The 20,650-nt window shown below is 44.6% G+C and overlaps 1 protein-coding gene across 20 annotated transcripts in view; it reads right to left on the bottom strand.

The window, feature by feature from the left end:
• Positions 1-20,650, bottom strand: part of SLC6A6 (solute carrier family 6 member 6) — a 119,749-nt gene that overhangs the window by 74,356 nt on the left and 24,743 nt on the right. For 10 of the 20 annotated variants that reach the window (XM_086755473.1, XM_086755464.1, XM_086755467.1 and 7 more), the window contains 2 exons: positions 18,918-19,082; positions 13,122-13,227 (listed from right to left, as the gene is read on the bottom strand). The exons of 7 other annotated variants lie outside the window; for them this stretch is intronic. The gene's annotated coding sequence lies outside the window, so the exon portion shown is untranslated. The remainder of the gene's footprint in view (positions 1-13,121; positions 13,228-18,917; positions 19,083-20,650) is intronic. 3 more of the 20 variants (XM_086755465.1, XM_086755482.1, XM_086755483.1) reach the window with 1 other exon arrangement.

The raw sequence follows: 20,650 nt of genomic DNA, 5'->3' as shown, positions 1-20,650 counted from the left end.
GTCCAGCGCATTTATAAGTCCTTCCTTGTTCAGCGAAACACTTGGCCATGTTTTGCACTCGAAGAGGAGAATACCAAATAGCGTGCTTTCTGCAAGAACTGGGGGCCGCTTGCCCACAAAGTGCAAACCCAAATAAATACGCTGTCCCCCAAATACTCCTGCACAACTAACATAAGGAAGGAGGACTCCTGTGAGGTTTGGGGGTGGTTTTTCTTTCAATATTTGTGAACACTTTTCTGCGTTACTTGACTAGCTCTAACCAAAAGCCACCTTTGGGAGTGTTCTGTATTCAGTGTCTAATTTAGATGTACCCAATTTAGATGCAAGTTCTCACCATGCATCACTTTCAGAATAAGTTTCTTTGTAAGCTGTTGACAGAAAATGTTTATAGTCCTATTATACTTGAGTAAAAAATGCGAACTGAGTAATGGATGTAATATCTTTTCCTTCGGTTTACTGGAGTTTATTTCCCTGTTGTGCAAAGTCTTGTCCAGATTTTTTAAACAAATTCACTTTGTCTAGACTCATGTTGTTTATTCTCCATGAACAGTTTAACAAGCTGAAGTTTGGAGGGTTTTGGAGTGACAATATTTCCAGGGAACCAGGATTCCTAAAACCAGTTATGTTAATCAGAAATGTGTTGTAACTGCTCTGCTTTGGGAACGCAGAGATAACAGGTCACCTTTAACTTACTGACACACTTTGAATTTTGACTACTGAGTACTTGCAACAATCTACACATCGAGTATCAGCTATTTGTAGCACTCGGCAAACAGAATAAAAAAGGTGAAACTCTGAATGATTTTTTATCAGCTCTCTGCAGGTCTAAAAGTCTTTTTTAACAAAGAGTTTCTACACTTGCTGAAGTTAAGCATACACTGAAGATAAGTGAAAGCCTGAAAGCTTTGCTGAATCTGTACTCAGTTAAGTACGTTTTTACAGTTTTTCCTTAATCTGGGCCACAGCTAACAGCTGAGTAGTGATACTGAGTGTAACAACTGGGACTCCAGGGAGGGTGTGGATGCTATTTTTGACCCACTTAAATGGATTGCTATTCAAGGTTTATGTTAGTTACAACACGTTACAAACATACAGAGACTCCACAAACAGGCCCAAGTTAAGTTCTTGGTTTAATGACACCTCACTTTCTTATAGGTCTCCAGAGCCCTTTAGCTTTTTACCTTGCCTGGTGGCTTCCTTTTCACCTCAGCATGCCAAATCGCCTGATCTCATTGAATATTGATACATGAAAGGAAGAAGCTTTCCCTTTATTTAACATGGGTCTTGTTTGCTCTTCCTAGCATTGGATCGTTATTACGTCTGCAGGGAGGGTAAGCTTTTAATCTGTGTGTTATTGTAACATGTCTCCATCAAGAACGAGGCATGCCCCAGCAGGACAAGGTGCTGTGGAAGTTCAGGTTGTTGCTGTTTGCTTCCAGCAAAGGAAATTATTTTTCAGCCACCCATGTTGACTTGCCAGTGGCCATCACAGAAACCTTTTGTCGAAGAAAAGCTAGGGGACCTTTGATGTTTACAATACCTAAGATGCAACCCAGCCAGACCAGCAACCAAAGGCCGAATCTTGAACTTCCTACTGAAGGCTTGACTTGGCTAAGAAATTTTCCTCCGTGATATTTACACTATCAATATGAACACGAAACCAATCCTTTTCCTACTGAAATTCCCCCTGAATAGAGTGAGGAGAAGCCAAAACTTGTGGATTACACTAGTGAAAGCACATGCTATAAGAGGGCATTACGGGTTTTGGGAGGAACAGAACAGAACATAGTACATGATTATAAATCACAGGATCATGCTCTTAAACCAAACACAAGGTCCTTACAAGCTTTCCTCTGAAATGAGTGGGAGGGAGACTGTCAAGGCTAAGTCAACACTGTATTTCAACACACCTTGGCCATAACTTTGGTTGACCATTCTCTCGGTATACCTGCCTGTGGAGAAACCACACTTTCCAAAGGCTTTTATGACCTCCACATACAGACCTTGCTCTTTCCAACAAAAGCAAATGAAGCTCCCAGCTCATGAGGAAAGACATGTAAATTATGACAACTTGCTGACACACATGATAAAAGTGTTTTTTTTTTTTTCAACTCAAAATAGCCAGAATACCCCTATGAAGTATTCTTTCTCACACAACATGCTGTTTTCTCATTATGTGTGTTGACATTTTTCAGACTGACCTCAGCTAGATATTTTGTTCCGGAGTCCCCATTTAGTGGAACATTTAAACAATAACACTTTGAAGCATGCTCAGTCTCTCTTTTGAAGTCCATTCAGGCTCTGCCCTAGGGTCAGCAGGCGCATTCCAGCAATGATGCACGGACCATCTGCTGTATGAGTTCAAATCCCAATGGTCCTATACCTAGAGGTACTAACATGTTGCATAACTCATACTGAAAAACAGCCTGTTAGCTCAGATGGGGCTTGGATTTATTCCTATACTTCTCTTATCCTCCCGCTGGAGGGCCTGTGCACAGTAACCTTTGAGCGTAGTTTCTGGGGACTGCAAATTAATAAGATAAATAATAAGAAATGACATAAAGTTCTTGCATTCAAAACCTTTATTTTCTGCTGCCCATCTACACCCTTGCTCTGTGATTCCCAGAGCTCACTATCTGGCATCTCATTTAGGTGCCTTCCTATTCCAGACTTTCCACTTAGGTGGGCTCTGGCTATGTTACCCTAAAAAGTGGTCCATGGCTTAGTGTCAGTTGCTGAAGAAGGGAAAACTAGGATGGTGCAGTATGAAGGGTGAGTTTTCCAAGACAACGTCAATGACTCAGATGACCTGTGACCATTTGCTTGGGTAGGGATCTGGCATCAAAAACATGACAAAAATCTCTGCCAAAATATGTCTTTGTCTATATATTTTATCCATTGTGCTTTAATGTTAACTAGTCATTATTAAACTTAACAATGCATTGGCTAAGGTTAATGTATTTCAGACCCAAGCACTGTTGGTCTTATTGATGCTATGTAAACATAGAGCAAGGAGTGGTCCCTGCCCTTGGGAGTTCAAAATCTAAACTTGGACAATACACTTCAAACATATGCTATATCCTGCAGGCTGAATTACCAAACTTCAATCAGCATTAGCCTTAACAATTAATTTATGTTGCACATATGTTCTGCATTTGGGGGCATTAGCTCTGATGGGCCCCTTGAAGGAAATGTGAGTGTATGTACATGCTGACCTTTTCATGATGGCAGAAGGACACAGCAACAAGCAGGAAGAGGCCAGTCAAGGCCTGTGGGATGGAGCATGGCATGGGGGTAAACATGGCAGAGGGACATAAATAGGGCACAGTAGAGGGAGATTTGGAAGTCTTGTAGTGTAAACCAAGGAGAACAGCCATAGCAGAGCAAGTTTTCAAAGCATCTCTAGCACTAGTTAAGCACCAAAATAAGTGGGCACATTTCCACTTTTGAGTATCTGTCACTTATTTAGGTGCTTCCTTGGAAACTGAGCTCTCCGGAAAATCATTCTTTAATGGTGGGTGCTGAGCACTAGACAATCTGGCTTGTTCATTTTCTCAGTATGTGATTCATCTGTTCTAAGGAACAAATCCTTCTGGAAACATTAAAAAAAAAGGCAGAAAGAAATGCTAGATAGAGAAAAGCACGCAAGCTGCCTCGTGGGCTAATAATCAAGAAAGACAGAACAAGCAAAATCTCATAAACCAGATGAAGTCAAATGTCTAGCCACCAGGACCTCTTACAAACATTGCAGTAGTCCGGGAAAGATGGTGGACATGGGTAAAAGCACTGAGTAGGAGTCAGAAGATATGAATTGACTGATTTGCTTCACATCCCTGCTCAAAATGTTCTTATCTGTCCAAAAAAAGAAAGTGGAACGGGAATATCTGCCCCACTACCCTACAGGAAAAAACTGCAAACATTAGTTAGGATCAAAATATGGCCTCAGACAGAAGCAGCAGCCCTTGGAGTTGAAGTGAATCCTCTGAGGTTTTCTGCTTCCACAAAAGAGTTGAAAACAGCATAACAGAACATGAAGGGACACAAAGCTGAAGAGCATAATGTAGGACACGCTCCCATTTATGCAGAAATCCAGTACCCAGCTGTGGAGAGACATAAATCCCGTGTTCATCAGCCATGACTCACAGTGGAGTGTAATGTAGCACTAGTGGTGGCCAATCAACCTTTTAGTTAGACCTCTTCAGACCTTGCTGTCACCTCTGATCCCCGTGAACCAAAGCAGTCGCCTTTTACATAACACACCTCTCTCTTTGCGTCACCTCCGAACTTGTTCTTGCATCTCCCTGGTGGGATCCTGTAAGAGGATTGGGTGCAACTCCATTGTTTGAGCACAAAAAGCCATGTTCATTAGCAGGCAGGCATCTTAGAACCGATCATGAAAAAAAGAGAGTGGATTTGCCATTAAATCGGATATTCTTGGAGGTTGTCCTCAGAACAACTCTCTCTTTTAAGCTAACAGAAGCAATTGAGAGACCTGCCCAGAAATTCTTGAGTTCCAATCCCAGCTCTGACATTAACTCTGAAGGCAATATAATCCTCTTGTACCCTACAATAAGGCCTCAATCCTCCACCACCATAAATCAGCCTAGCTCCCTTCACGTAAGTTAGTGTTACCCCATCTGAAGATTTGTTTCAGAAATTAGGGCACCATGGGGTGGGGTCCTGCAGAAATACTGAGGAAAATCTGGTCCCCAGAGAAGTTTACACTCCACACCAGCAAGGCATGTACTTGTGAGCTCTTCTAATGACATTTTAGGCCCACAGTGCGGTTACCTCCTGACAGGACATGTTCCTTTGAGATCCCAGCTTACCAGTGATGGATATCTCTCAGGATAATTAACCAACTCCAGCTACCGCTGCCAGAGAAGGGAGGGAGCCCTGCAGTGCCCACTGCACAGCCATAGATTAACTCTGTGGAGGAGCTGCCAGAGACTTGCTTGGTTCTTGATCCAGTTCAAATGGGCCAGGTCAAGAGCTGGTAACTACCCAAAATTTAAACAAGGTTCCTAGTTCACATCCATTGCCATTTTCTAGTCACATTTGCCCTTTTCTTGGTAAACAGCAAACATTTTCTTGGAAACAGTCTCATTTCTTATGCCAGTGGCAAAATAAACCCCAGCTCATCATGGATGTGTCCTTTCCAAAGAATTACCACAAAAATGTCTGAAACCCTGTAAAGGCTGTTAATGACTCTAAATCTCCATAGGGCTTTTTTCCCCTGTCCTCTTCCCTTGCTCTGACGAGCTGGTGAGTTGGGAATGGTTTAAAATACCACAATAGCCATGGCAGGACATCAAGAAAGAAAAAGGAACAGGGTTTTGAAATACTTTGTGTAAGGCTCCAAGCACTTGAGTTGGTGCTTAACTGACTGGGCTTGACCACACAGCAGTCAGATGATCTCTGCAGCTTTGGGAAACAGGAGAAACTCTGGAGAAGGGTGGGGGGGAAACAGTCTCTGCCACATTGGTCTTTATTGTCTTATGGATTTTATCACAGTATTGTTCTTTATTTCCTGCTATTTATAGGCTCTCATGTTTTGTGCTGCTTTCATGTTTGTGTTATCTGCCTTCCCACGACATGTTTCACCCCAGCCCTTGCCTACAGCTGGATCCATAAAGGCCAGATCAATGGTTTTGAATGGCACATCAGGGCTCATCATCTTTCTGTGGGCGATGCATGCAAACTGCCCTTTTCTGAAGCACTAAGCAACCCAAGATGGTGATTTAAACGATGGTGGTCGCTCTGCACGCTCTTGTATAAAGGAGCCGAGGAGTTTGCCACTGGCCTTTTGGGTATCGAGCAATGACATTTTTTAAGAGCCCCAGCCAGTGATGCTGAGGCTGTTTCCTCTGAAGTCCGTACTTTACAATGGATTTAAACCATCAGCCTATCAGTGCATGGCTTGATGATAACCACTCCGTAAACTACACCTGAATTATTTTATAACTCTTGTCTTTGTGCAAGGTACTGCAGAGAGAACGTGCTACAGGGGCTATGCTTGTCCTAATTCCCCATGATTTAGGGATGTAACTCCACTGACCCAAACTAGAAAAAGTGAAGTTAGTTCTGGTTTGAAACAAACAATGAGGTTTGTAAAAGTCAGGTCCCTGCCATAGTAAACTTATTGCCTGAAAAGTGGCTCTCATAGACCACGGGGCTAGAAATAAAAATAGGAGAGGTGCAAAGCAACTCTGAAATAACTTAAGTCCATGACTTAATTCTATCAGTGTCCTTGTACCTCATCTCACAGCAGTTTCCAGGCAGCCAAAACACCAACTCCAAGCACAAAGCAGAAACCAGGCTGCTGGTTAGGTGGGCTGAAATGGAGGGATTTACCCCCAACAATGGTCGCTTTCCTACACTTAATGAGTGACAGCAAGCCTTCCGCATCAATCCACAGCTTGCATCACTTCTCCTCCTGTACAGGGCAACCTGCCTCAGAGGCGACCACACAGTTCAATGCCAGTAACAGGGAAAAACCCTTCACTTAAACAGAGAGGAACAGCAAGCCCTGCTTTGGGACACTTTCACAATATGTAACCAGCAACAGTGCCTGCTACGGGCTGCTGGGGAATTACAGAGAAAATGAGGCACTTGCTTAGAATTGGAGCCAGGCTTGGCCACCTTTTGCTTATGGGATTTTTGGGCAAGTTACTCCCACTGTTTTATCTGTGAGTGCATGCAAAAGGGCCATAAAACATCATTCTTCAGTGCTGTAGAGCAGCATAAAGGCATCTGTCAGTGAGGGTCATTCTGTTTTGCCTCAAATTGTACCTATTTTGGGAAACATCCCTTGAAAAAAGAAGCAGAATTGTTCTGTAAGGACCATAAAGTTCAGGGTTTTTATTCAGACAGTTTGACACACATTTCTGTAGTTATCCTTCGCTCCCTGTAGCAGCCAGACTAAAAGAGGAGGCATGATGGAAATAGAAAGCATCTACGATGCATCAGGCTAAGCAAAGATAAAGCGTGGTGCGAGAAGAACAAAGAGGTGGCAAAATGCCTGCTCACGTTGGTGAGTCCTGGGATTCTTTCTAAGGAGATGCTAAGAGGCAAATTTATGTCAAGCCATGAACTTTGCTAAAGTAAATGTCTTGTGTCCCAGGCACCAGTGAGTCCCAAAAGCTGCCATTTAAAATTTTTAGTGGCCATTACAGTGAAATAATTCATCTTGCCACACTCAAACAACATGGAAAAAGTTATGTGGCAATCCTTTTTCAGGGTGGAAGAAAAAAAATTCTGCACTAGGAACTCTGCAACACTAAAAACCAAAGCCCAGATAAACTCCCATCCCATTTGAGAAACAATTCAAAGTGTGAAACCGAGGGTTTCCAGCAGAGACTGCTACAGAGGCTTAAAAGATAGTGGCTCTGGAGCAACTGCTGTAAAAACACAGGCCCAGCCCTCCCAAAAAGTTGAGTGCCTTGGAGTCCATGGGGATCAGTGTGGATGGAGGGTGTCATCTCTTCCAAGACCAGCAGTTACATTCTCCTTCTGCGCTTTGGTTTCAGTTGATGGAAATCCAGCTTGGTGTCCGGTATGAGCCAACTCCTGTTTATCTCCCGAGATGCGCTTTTCAGTCATCAGATGCCCTCTTGGCCACCATCTAGGGCACACTGACAGGTTGCCGTAGTTTTCCAGTCTGACTCTGAAGTGGCTATTCACACTTTTATCATGGCAAGATTAGATTATTGTAATTCTTTATTGGCCGGCTTCCCGAAGCGGGCTCTGCACAAACTCCAGATGGTGTGAAATGTGGCCGGCAGGATTTGAGTTAAGAAGGGACAGTATCATCCATTCTGTTAAAACCTCTACCTTGGCAAGTGGTTAGATAGCAAATGGATTTCAAGACCCTCCTTTTTCCCTCTGTGCATAGCTGAGGTCAGGTCTCTGTCAGCAATCTTATGATTCGTTATGGTCCGGAGTACGTTACCCGGGCTCATGCTATCTGGTAAATAATTCTCTGAGGAGTGATTTCAAGGAGGTGAGGGTAGTTTAAACCTGATTTCCATCTGCTTGTTCGCCTCTAAAGCCTGTGCAAAAGCTGGGCGGGATATCGCAATTACACCCTTTGCAAACATTAGATGAGGGTGTCAGAGAGCGATGGGCTCTCCTGCCCTTATCGCACCAAAACTGCATCCTGAAGACCTCCCTCCAGGCATAAGGCAGCAAACCACAGCCCTCCTCCGGACATGGCTAGGGAGAAATGATGATGCCGGCCTGATCCCAGAGAGGCAGCCATCTAAATGCAGCACATCCCCAAAGCCCTTCTGAATCGCAGGTGGCTAATCTCATCCCTTCTAACCCCAGCATGGGCCACCAAGGGGACACCCAGACCATGGCCAGTCTCCCTGCTCCTGCTTTTAGCACTGCAGGGCCCCAGCAGAGAACACAGACCGCTGGTACGTGTTCTTATGTGCCATCTTTCACTTGTGTAAACAGTGGCTACACAAACAATTGATAGGATAATTACTGGCTTCATACAGACTAATACAAATAAAACCTTCCGGTGGTTTGTGCCTTTGTCTTCTTAAAACTTTCTTTTGCTGGAAGAGCATGATACAAAAGGTGTATTCCTTTGATTTATTTTTATATTGAGCTCAAGAGTTAAAACCTTTCCAGATTTAGCTCACAGTGGCTGGGTTCCTACTGGCCTTTCGTGCAAGGGAAAAGTCTTGGGCAGGCTGTAATAACAGTCTAGCAAAGGATGATTATTTGGCTTCTTTTTATTAACTGCTATTTACAAAGCAGTATGTGACTTGCTGCAGAAGAGGGAGAAAGGCTGGGGACAGGTTTTGCTGTGCAGTGGAATGGCATGGCAAACACGGCGTGCTCTAAGCTGTTTACCTTCCCTGTCACTTCTGCGGGGAACCTGTGACCTGCCACTCATGGACGTGGATAGAAAAGCTCATGCTGTTTTGGTTGGGTTATTTTTTTTGTTAGTGCGAGACAGCTGACACAGACTGTTTGCTTTGGGAAAACAACCAAACCCTTTTGTTTTGTGTGAAGGGGGTGAAAAAAACCCTGTATATAAAGAATTGCACTGACTCTGCAAACAGCTACTGCATAAGGAAGAGAGAGTGGTGGTCAGCTCTGGGGTCACACTGACTGTGTTTTCAAACCTACAGTGCCACTGTTGGTTTAGAAATTCAGAAGCCTGGGTAAGCTGTTGAAGACAAAATATTTCCCTATATGGATAAAAATACATCATTAAGAAAAAACAGCAGTGTGAGAGAAGAGGCAAAGCCAGGATGGTTTACCTGAAATAATGAGAATTTAGAGTTCAGATAAAATGAGATGCAGGTTGGTATCTGATCCTTCAGCTTAGCTGATCTGCAGTTGCTGTGGGACCAGGAAGTATATAGGACCTTTTGTATCACCTTTATATGCCCACTGTGTCATGCTGGACCAGATGTCTGGCCATCTTAACACAAGACGGCTAGCAGGAATGGCTTCAGGGTTACTGCAGCTTGTACCAAGGCAGGGGTTTCTACAATCTAAACCCAGCACTTCAATACAGACCTACCTCAGTGCTGTCTCAAGCACGATGCTGCCTAGGAGAGGTGCTGACACACACCTGTCAGTCACAGGTATCCATTCATCCCACTCCCAGGTTTCCTCAAACCAGGAGATCACTCAGCTGCTGAGTGAAGGTGCAAGCCCATCTCCCACCAGTGCTGAGGGTACAGCCTTAGCTTTAACCTGCAATTAAAATGCTACTAATTTTACAAAGGATCTTTTAATTTCCCAACATCTGATATTAAAGACAAATTTTATCAGTATCTGGTCAGCTGAATCACTTCACCAGTGGGTGGACCTGAGATGTCTCAATACAGGCATCTAAAGCTATTTTAAAAGATTGTGATCACCTAAGGCACCTGCATGGGGCTGGCAGGTAAAACATAGGACCTACAGATGACCCATATCCTCTTTTAGGGACAAATGGAGCTCATGTAGGACACGTGAAGGCACTGTAGTGTATCACAATATCTTATATGGTGCCAAACACATATGGGTAGGTGACTCGACTGCCTCCTATGTGAATCAACCAGACGCTTGCAGAGAATCTGCTCCCAAATTCTTTTGCTGCTGAGAACTGAGCCACGAATGCATTCTGTGCATTTCCAAAAACTGTCCAACAGGCATGCTGGGAAAGGTAATGCCTGCTTATTTCATGTAGAAAGTCACAGACAGCCTACTAGTATTCTGCACCTGGGCTGTATTCTAGTGGGAGGTCACTACCATGGCCTTGAGCAGCTGAGCAACCTGAGCCATGATCTGCTCGAGTCTCCATGCATCCAAACATCAATCCATTCAGCATGTGTACATGATGGTGGTAACCATTTAATGGGCTACATGACAGATTGAAGAATGAGACAGCAGACCTCACCCCACTGTGTCACACAGCCCACCAGCCCAAACACATGCCATTTCAAGCCAAGTTCTTTACCAGATGAAAGGAAGGCTCTTGATCAGATAAACAGCATAGTAACTGCTGCGGGCCTCAGCTGTGAACATTAATGCTCAATATGCCAGGTGGCTTAAGCTGCAAGCATATAATCTTCTGTCACTGTAGCTTTCAGGCATCCTTCCATGTTCTTAATTCTCCTGACAAACTCAGAGAGATTTGTTTCCAAAGAACACATTTTCCAGCAATTTGTAACAGAACATCACGCATTACGAACTCTATCTACCTGATTACAGCCAAGAGAGAAAGAGCTCAGATATCCCCATAGAGCTGTTTTTGAACAGCTGGGGAAAAGCATGTTAAGAAGTTGCATGCTATATTCTCTATATACCACCACTGCAACCATAAGTGTAAGTGACTACTTGAACCTCAGAGGTTATTTGCAAAGCTAGCTGAAGAGGGAGTAGAAAAATAAGTAGATCATAAGCATTCATACAGAGCCCTTAATTAGAGAGAAGAGCATGGCTGTCTGCATAGGAAGGCCATATCTTCACGTGGCGCAAATCAACGCGGCTCCATTATGGAACTACATCAGTTTGTGCCAATGAGGATTTGGTCCAGGTATGAGGATGTCTGCCTTTACCATGGAAACACAACACCTAAGCTGGTCGTGTGGTCCCTCGCTTAACAGTAACTGTATTAATACTTGACAGGGCAGGAAAGAAAAATGAAAACAATTGCTCTAATTCAAACTATGGGGGGTGTGTAAGTAGGGCAGAATGCACAGTAATTACCTGAGTTGGAGTTGAGCCAGAACATCAACACTAACACTCCTGCTCTACAGGACTGTGAAGGAGGCTAAGTAAACAGGATTTTGGTTTTCCATCTTTGGCTAAAGTAGTTGTTTACACAGAAACAGAGAACTGTATAAAAAGACATGGTATATGCTCAAGTCTGAGGAATGAAGTGGGGCTGCAAGCTGAGGAGCTGAATTTCCATCTATGCTTGCACCAAATGGCAAAGAGATGTGGTGCTCCCTGGGAGAAATGCCGCCTGCCTGGACAGTAGGTCTGCACAAGGGCACAGCTTTGTCCAGCTACAGAAAGGAAACCCCAGGTTACTGCAAATGAAATCAAAGCTTTGTTTACATGAGTGTTAACAAGAACTTTCTGGATACCCTTAGGCTGGAGGTGCTCCCAGCTTCCTCTCCCACAGCTCTGTCCCCAACCACATCTGCCTCACTCACCTCCCTGCAGTCCACCTGCCATGTGCCCACCTTCCTCACAGCCATCACCAGCAGCCCCCGGGCCCTGCTCCTCACCATGTCCTCTCCATATTGCCTACAAAGAGAGGCAAGCCTGCACAGAAAGCTGTCCAGAGACCAGTTCCTAGAAAGGTCACTTCCCTCTCTGTGGTGGATTCCCAGGCATGGGGCTCATGAGAAGCATGAAGACAACGGTTGATAGCAAAATGAGGCTCCACTGGTAGCATGGGTCGGGGATAACCTGGCCTGTAGTGACCTAGGAGTCAGCTTGAAGTATCAGTTGGGAAGCACCTATAGTGTCTATGGGAAAGGCTAGATGAAGCCCTGGAGGAACAAAGGTCTTGGGTGACAGTTTATCCAGCAATCCCCGTTTGTGGTCCAGCAAACATATCTTAGTTATACAACAGAGCAACAACTTCAAGCATCTACCCCATCATCAGTCATCACTTCATGACTGTGCTAGCTCTACCAGCAAGCAGCTGCCAAGCCGACGTTACAGAGCTACGAGTCCTGCACGCTACCAACACACGTCTGAACCTGTGACCCATAGGTTCTGCAGACCATCGCAAATCTCCCGAGACATACAGTTACCCACAGCCTTGCAGGTTGTTTTTAGTTAGACAGATTCAAATGGCTGCCACAAAAGCTTAATCTCTTTCCAGCCACACTCATGCTGAGTGTCAATAGGAAAAAGTCCCATGAATACGCTTGATAATTACAGACCCATGGCTGTAGCAAAGAACAAAGTATAATGCAGGCTTGAATACTCAGGAAATTGACTGCTGATATGTTTCCATTCATTGTTTTGTTCTCTGTTCTCAGTGTTATATTAAAATCTCCTACTAAGAATGAGCTTTCTTGTTTAATGGAACTTGTCAGTTAGAGGAAATCTGCTTGAGCTGTTTGATCTATTCTTTAAAATAATATTAATTGCAAATTTAGCACACGTCCCTACCTTATTTAGCAAATCTTTGAAAACTAAAGCTGATATTTTTCAAACTTTGTTACCCACAAAAAAGTCATGGCCCATCACTTTCTAACCCGAAGGCATTCACCATCCCTTTGCTCCAGCTGTTCAGTCCTGGCTATTCATTAGATATGTTGATCGATCGTGCCAGTCACCTGACATTGTTTTCCTGACTCTATCAGTGAAAAGTGATAGTAGTGAATAGCAAATAGTAAACACGGTGTGACACTCCGGTCATGAGAAAATTCATGAAACTTTGCAGTTTGTGAGTATTTTCATAAAATCCTGACAACCATATCAACTTAGTCAAGTGTGACCTCACGTCTATAGGAAAGCAGACTCAGTGCTTCTGTCTGCCTCTCTGTTAATGGAACTAGCTGTCTGTTTTGGTTCCATGTGACTCCTAATTAAATACTGAATTTGCATGTTTGCTATTCATCCCGATTCCCAGCATATGCACTCACAATAACAAATCTTAACTTCAGGCTCCGAAGCTGATCCACCACTGAATCTGGATTTCCAAAAAGTCTTACAAGTTCAATGATATTTAAGTCTGGAGGTTTTGCTTGGCTCCCTGCAGACATAAAAGAACCATTTAGAAAAATCAGATGCAGTGGCCAATTTAGACTTTATGTAAGCAAGCCAAAGTCTGTAGGATTATTTCAATTTGCTCTTTCTGAACCTTCAGCAAAAATCTGCAAAAATGGGTTGCATTGGGTGGCTCACAGAAACAATATTTCTTTTGTGAATGTCTTCCCGCTTCCAATTATATCAGAATGATGGAAGAAAGGGGAAATAGTTGATCCCAGAGTTCATATAATTAGATATAATACACTATCATCATCAGTACTTGATGCTTTTCCTTAGGCAATCTCAAAGACTTTTGGAAATGCTCAGAAATCCCTGTTCATGTCAGGATGATCACAACTGCCATCACTTTTAGGAATTTGTCTTTACAGACAGAGAAGCAGTGGCGTGAGCCTGCACACAGACCCCGAGCATCCTCCCTTCCCTTCCCCTCCATCTTAACAACTCAGGCAGGCTCTGGGAGATGCCTCCCTTCTCTGGTGACAGCAGGTTTGACTGTACCTGTGCTCATTGACATAAATTTGCTTCACCTTGGCCTTGCTAAAAACGTTGCCCTGGTACCCCTTGTGTCCATCAGTCCTGCAACACTGCTTGCTGACACAGAACAGCCACGCGTGGATTAGGGGCAGCGAGGCACCCCTACAAAGGCACCTTGATGATGAGATGGCCTCAGCCACGGCTGTTTGCGCTGTCTGGGGAGCCTGAGCTCCCTGCCTGTGTGCCATTTCTGGCCATGTATTGTCCTCTGCTCTATCTCCCCTCCTCCTGACTAATTCAGGCAGCTGAAGTCACAGGGAATTCCTCTAAAATAAACCCATTTTCCCCCACCCTGATCCTTTCTTAAAACAAGGGTGGAATTGTTCAAAACAAGCCAAGGGAAGAAATCCAAATAGGAGATGACCTCCTTCCAACCTTTGGTGCTGGGGGCTGAGGTGTGGGTCCCCACGCAAGCTCCCAGGGTCATTCCGGCACCTTTGTCTCATTCCCTCTCGGCCCCCTCCCACGTGGCTCGTGTTTTCCCGTGGCCCATGAAGAGCCCTCTGTTCCCCTGCGTGAGTCATGCCCGCGGGGCTGCGGGCCTCTGACATCAGCCCCTCTGCAGCCCTCGGCAGAGCCCAGCGCACCGCCTGCCTCTTGGCATTTGTTTGGAGCTTTGTGCCGAGTAGAACGGCCAGGACTGTTCATCGAGGAGCCGAGAGCGTGGCTCAGCACAGGCCAACAGCTACAGCAAGCAATCCACTGTGGGGGATGCCATTTGGCAAGTTGGAGGAGATGCAGCCACAGCAGCCCTGTTTTTCACACCTGCCAGCAGGCAGCCCCTCTCCTGGCATTCCCAGAGCGGTGCCGCATGCTAAAGCCTTGCCGGCTGTTGCTACCTGCGCCAGCCACCCTGGGATGCTGGCATATGCTGCAAACACCTCTTTATTTGGCAGTGTTGGCACTGCATCTGAGGCTGGGACAGAGATGGTGCGGCTGGTTTTCAAAACTGCTTTAAGAGTACAAGAAGAGCTCTTTATGGGCATGAAATTACCATTCTGCAACACTGGCAAACCATTCCCTTTTCCAGGAAAGCCGCTTTGTAGTACCATGGGGGAGTAACCCCCGGTGTTGCAAGCCACCCGAGCAGCAGTGCAGTCCTGGAGCTCTTACCAGAGGCTGCTACAGGTATTTCAGTCAAAGGATTGAATGACTTTATGACCTTGGTGGATGCACAGTCAGCTCAAGAGTGCTCAGCTGTGCAAACAAAATGTTGCCACCTCCATGATAAGAGGAGAGTGTGCCCGTGCCAAGGCAGAGGAGGGGAGACGGGAGAATACAGCTGATAACGATGACTTGGGGAGACTGCTCCAGCTCTGGGCTTGCCGTTTTGGGGAGATAGGCACTCCATGTGCTGCTAGCCAGTCCCCCTCCCTGCAGGAGCAGCCAGCCTGGTTTGCCAAGGCTTTACTATAAGCAAAATGTAATTTTTCTACGCGTTTTCTTCTGCTAGCATTGCTAGAGATTAGAACTGTCCCAGAGTGGTTTTCTCACCTATGGACTTGGTTTAAACTACACCAGCAAAGCCCTCTCCACGTTCCGTGGGGGATGGGTGCTGAGTGCACTTCCCCAGTCTACCATTGCTTTAAAACGTCAGCAAGGCAATTACAGAGAGAGGCACAAACCAAACTTCTCTGTTCTGATGCGAGGAGAGTTCTGCTTTTGCTCTGAACCTTGAGGGTCAGACTACAACTCCAACCCACAGTTCTGCTTTAAGGTTTGACTGAACCTCCACGAGAAGGGTCAAACACATTTATGAAATTCCAGCATAAGAGTTTGGAAACCCCTGATGGCTGCTATTGCTTTCTGAGGCCTTTTTCATCCATGAGACTGCAGTGCCCTGCACCCAAATCCTTCACCCACTTTGTCCTCCAGCCCTGGCAAAGACACTCTGTAGCCAGACAACATCCCTTTTTTTTTTTTTTTTTTTTTCCCTTCTGGAGGCACAGCAGCTGTCCTGTTTTGCGGCTGAATGAAGCAATGCTTTACCAGCTACAGTTTACTGATTTGCAGATTTTGGTCACAAGGCTGTCAGAGTTCCCATCATCAGCCCCTGCCAGCGTTTCCCTTCTGCCACACAACACTTGGGCCTTTCAGCTGGGCCAGAGCATTTGCTCCTGGGGGTCATGCCGATTGGGGAACTGATGTAGTTGAAATAAGTTGCAAAAACAAAAAACAAAACACACACACACAAAAAAAAGGAAGAAAACATACTCCTTCCTATTTTACAGGGCATTTTGTTCAGTTTTTAACCCCATCAGTTCCCAATGCAGCTTGCTGCAGAGTCACATGAGGAGTTATTTGGGCACAACTGGGAGAGGGCTCCGCTGGAGCTAATGGTGGGAAAAAAGTCTGGGATGGGAATACCTCAAGGTAGCATTTCTACTAAGGCTTCCTTGTCCTCAAACCATGGCCAGAGTTTATCTTGGACTGACATTATCCACAAGATCACCATAACTTTCCAGTAAACAGCCAATTCATTTCACAATTTATACATTGTTATACATCGTTACACATCCCCCACGTATCAGAGAATTAGCTCTACAGACTCCTTTAGAGCCTTAAAAGGATCCTTAGGCTTCAGTTTTCATTTTTAAATGAATACAAGCATTCAACTGAGCTGTAAACTATTAAAAGCAAGATAACACTTGAGTGATAAACAAAATATTTTCCTAATAATTCACTTAATTGTCTAATTCATGGACCTGTGCCTTTGGAATGGGACATGCTTTGGGATTCCAAATGACACAAATAATGACAACAGTAACAGCACATTCCATTTTACTGAACGAAACAGTGATATACCAAAAGGCTCGTGACACATTATCACCGTCTGTGCAGGAGTGTGGGGTGGGAAGCAGGAGGCTGCAAGAAGAGACAGATAGAGTGGCTCCTCCACGTGACTTTTTCCTCTGTGCTGCTATTTGCCTTTTGCTCAAGAAGTGCAGCAAATACATTAACACCCGCGTGAAAAATGAGCTGAGGTAATTCCATCTATGAGCATGTGATCGGTCCCGCTGCCACAAATGTTTTCCCTCTCAGTCCGTATCCGAATCTCACACAGACTGACTCACGCTGCAGCTGCGTACGTCACTACTACCTAGCAGCGTCAGGCTGTCATTTGTTTCCTTTTGGAACGGGATGTTCTATAATAGCTCCAACTCCCACTCCACAGTTTATGAAATTGCAGTTCTTTCATGTACCTCCTTTGTTCCTGATCAGCAAGGAATTCTCAGTTTTTTTCCTAAGGTGCGAAAAGGAGCAGAGAGTGGCCTGAGCTCAGGGATGCCTCACCTGCACCGCTAACAGGATGTTTCTTTTACTAGGATGGAGGTGTGATGGTTCTGGGTGTGCTGCAGAGTTCGTTCTTCAGGGAGACAAACAAGGCACAGTGCAGAACTGTTATTTCTAGGTTTGCTGCTTGAAGTACAGCCCTATGTCTCATTCAAAAGGCTCCTTCTCCCGCAGCCGGATAGAGACGATCACAAAAATTGGAAACTGAAGCTTTGGACACACTGATGGAGCCATCAAAGCAGAACCAGCTCTGCTTCAGAGCATGTCGCTGCGATGGTCAAATATGCAATGCTCGCTTTTCAGCACTGGCTAGTTTGATTGTCTGCTCTTAAGATACTAATCCACATCTGTGTCCTAGCCTGTGTCAAGACTGTGCTTTGGAAAGTGGATTCCTGACTTACTGTGCTTAGGTTTGTACTGTGGCACAGCTTCAGAGCTCAGTTGATAGACTAGCTAGTGCTAGTCTCAGGTTAGAAACTCCCAAGTGTCAACAGTCTAGACATGGAGTCCTCAGTACCAACTGGTTTGTTCTGCTGGTTTGGTGCTCCTGTAACACCAAAATACCTGCTGCTACTGCTCGCTACTTGCCTTTTAGAGCCTAAAGTCCTGGAGTTGTTGGATCCCCATACACAATTGCAAAAGGAGGAACGTGATGTGGTTCCAGGGGTGCAGCAGAAGAGAGGAGGCTACAGTGCCCTAGGGATCCGTAACCCAGGTAAAAACCAGGTTCATCAGGATACACCCGTAACGCTGCCAAGTTTCCTGCTGGGAACGTCCTGACCGGCAGCTGATACAAAAGGACAGAACCAAGGGAGCAGGGAGCCAAAGAATGAAAGGATGCAAGAGATGATAGTGTTTCTCCTGCTTACTTTTGGGATGCTGCTATAATGGCAGGGTAGGCTACAATGAATTTATCTTCACACTGGGTGCACAGTAAAATGGATGCATTGCTACTCAGAATCCAGTGTCCCCTGCTCCAACTGCTCCTCTCCTGTTTATCAAAGAGCTTTAACCAAATGGAGATCTTAGATTACTTCCTAAGGGTGCAGCCACTCTTAATAAGGAGGGTCAATGCTAACTTCAAGTATGGTACAAAGAGTATTCCTACCATTTTTCAGGAAAAAAAATAAAATAAAATAAAAAAATCACTTACTACCTGCCACTAGGAATAAAATGGTAAGCTTAAAGATAATCTGGAAAAGCAAAGCTTAAATTTGTATAGCCTTTCTCTGAGAAACAGAAAAGTTCCTGAGGCTACTGCCTGCAGGAGGATGCCCTAAGAGTCTCTGAAGACGTTTATTCTGACCTCCTGGACCTTTGTCCAATGTACATTCTTTCACGTTAAATAAATAAGCATTAACAAACCTGAAACTCCAGACCTTCCACTGTCCTGCATTGAGCCAAGACCTTAAGTAAAGAGATCTCAGTCACATTTATATTTCCTTTAACCTAAAGGCCAAGCACAGCTCAGTCCATTCCAATTATTGAGTGAAAAAACCTTTATAGATGCACTACCTTGCATTCAGCTGCCTGATAAATCTTTAGAAAGTACTGCAGAGGGAGATCACCAAAGCCTGGTGCTCCCTGCTCGCTGCAGACACCTTCACATGCAGCACATGCTGAGAAGAGCAGTCAGCACCCCAGCCCTGACTTATTTTCATGACAGTCCTCAGGAATCCTCCTGGTACTGTCTGGCCAGCTTCAGGTAACGCTGCACTGAAGGAATAACATTGCTCAGGCTCTCAGTGCCGTCCCTCAAGCTTTGGCAGCTGCCAGTACAAAAGACAATCTATAAATGCAAATCATAATCTTACAGACATCACCCCTACCTTTACCTGGACTTACCTGGGTTGATGTGGAGGGCAGTGTTTCTCTTGACATTCAAAACGAACGTGTGCACTAAAAAATATGAGGCTTCTCGTACACAGGGTATTGTTCTGGATTTCGTATTTCTTCAGGGTTGTCTTGGCAACGAAGAGGGTTTGCTGCTAGAGGTGTGTGAAAGACTGGGCAACAAAAAGCAAAATAACTCCCACTTGTTTCATTCCATCACCCAGTTAAACCACACTCTTTTTCACCTGCTGGGATGATATTAGTATGCTGTGTATCATGAGGGGCAGCATTAATCAGCAATGGTTCCTCTGACCTCCCAACACTGTGATTTTGAAAATAGAGGGGAAAAAAAAAAAAAAAAAACAAACCATTTTTAATTGGGAAATGACATCTATTCAGACATCCTCGATACACTCTGTTCCCTTTCTCCCTTCAGCTACCTCCTTCAGAAGTAGTTCCTTGAAAGGCAATGGAACTGATTATGGATGGTTTTAAGCAAAATTAGTTTTGAGGTTTTCTTTTTTTAGCTTCAATTATGGAAATTTAAAGTGACTTCAGTCAACTCAACTGGGTTACTGGAGTGATTCCAGTATAACCGAGTTTGCCCATTTGCCCTGATCCAAATGAGTCTTTCCTTCATGAAGAGAAGAGATGCTAATGCTACACCTGGTCAGCAAGTGAGTGGAAATGCCCCACTCACCCTTCTGGCTCAGTTCCTTCCACAGACAACAGACTTTTATCCACTGTGGATGAGGTCCAGGAATTATTCTGGAAAGTTTTTAAAGCATCTTCAGAGACAGTTTCAGATCGCTTATTCACGTCACCTGCCATTATTTTTACTTACTGAAGGCATTAAAAAAAAAAATTAATCCAAACAGCTGTTCAGATTCCTCTATTTTTTATGTAGCAAAGGGGGAAAAAAAAGTCTGAACAGCTGTGTCAGTAAAACACAAGCCAGGTGGCCTCCTTAAAGCAAAACTTGTATGAAATCTATAAGATAATGTTTTTATTATCTGCATTATTGTATTTCTTTTTTACTACTTTGCTCTTGTGGATTCTTAAAGAGGTACTGGCCACTTATTTCTTCTCTTCATCCTCTTCTCTCAGTGTTTGAGCTGTACTGTAACTCAACACAGATGTTGCAGTGATTCAGCAATCAAGGGTGAAAGTTGCCCTTTCAGCACTATTCTCCTGAATCCATTTTGAGGACTTACATGGGATTTAAGGCTGGTGAGGAGCAATTTTACAGATCTGACCTTTCTATGGGGAGAAACTTGGGCCGCAGCACCAAACATCTCCCCAGGGACATGCAAGGGACTGCTCACGAAATGCTGGCAGAGAGAATTTGTTTTCCATGTTGTATAACTAAGTCACCTGAGATGCACAGTTTTGTTGCTATTCCTGACAAGGTAGCTGGATCGTCCTCAAGCAGAGGCTAGTGACTCACGATTACACAATAGTCTGAAAACACAGTTGTTTTGTACTCCAGTGCATGAAACATTGGGGATTTGTAAGCTCCTAGCCAAATCCTCAGCTGGGCGGTGTTGAAATCTATACAGCCAGATGGATTTACACCACAGTTGCCCCGCTGCTGTCATCTCAAAGCATCTCCTTACTGACAAAGGCTCCCGAAGAACTTCCCCTACCAAGGTTTTGAATTCCCCAATCAGCCTCCCATCCTTCACACAGCAAATTGTAGCCTTTAAAGCTCCGGAGCGCCTTCTGTGCACTCGCTATCACG

This window comes from Chlamydotis macqueenii, chromosome 10 (assembly GCF_036417535.1).
Source record: "Chlamydotis macqueenii isolate bChlMac1 chromosome 10, bChlMac1.mat, whole genome shotgun sequence".
NCBI classification, from domain to species: Eukaryota; Metazoa; Chordata; class Aves; order Otidiformes; family Otididae; genus Chlamydotis; species Chlamydotis macqueenii.
Note: the sequence above shows the minus strand (reverse complement) of the source record. Positions and strands in the feature narration are given on the sequence as shown.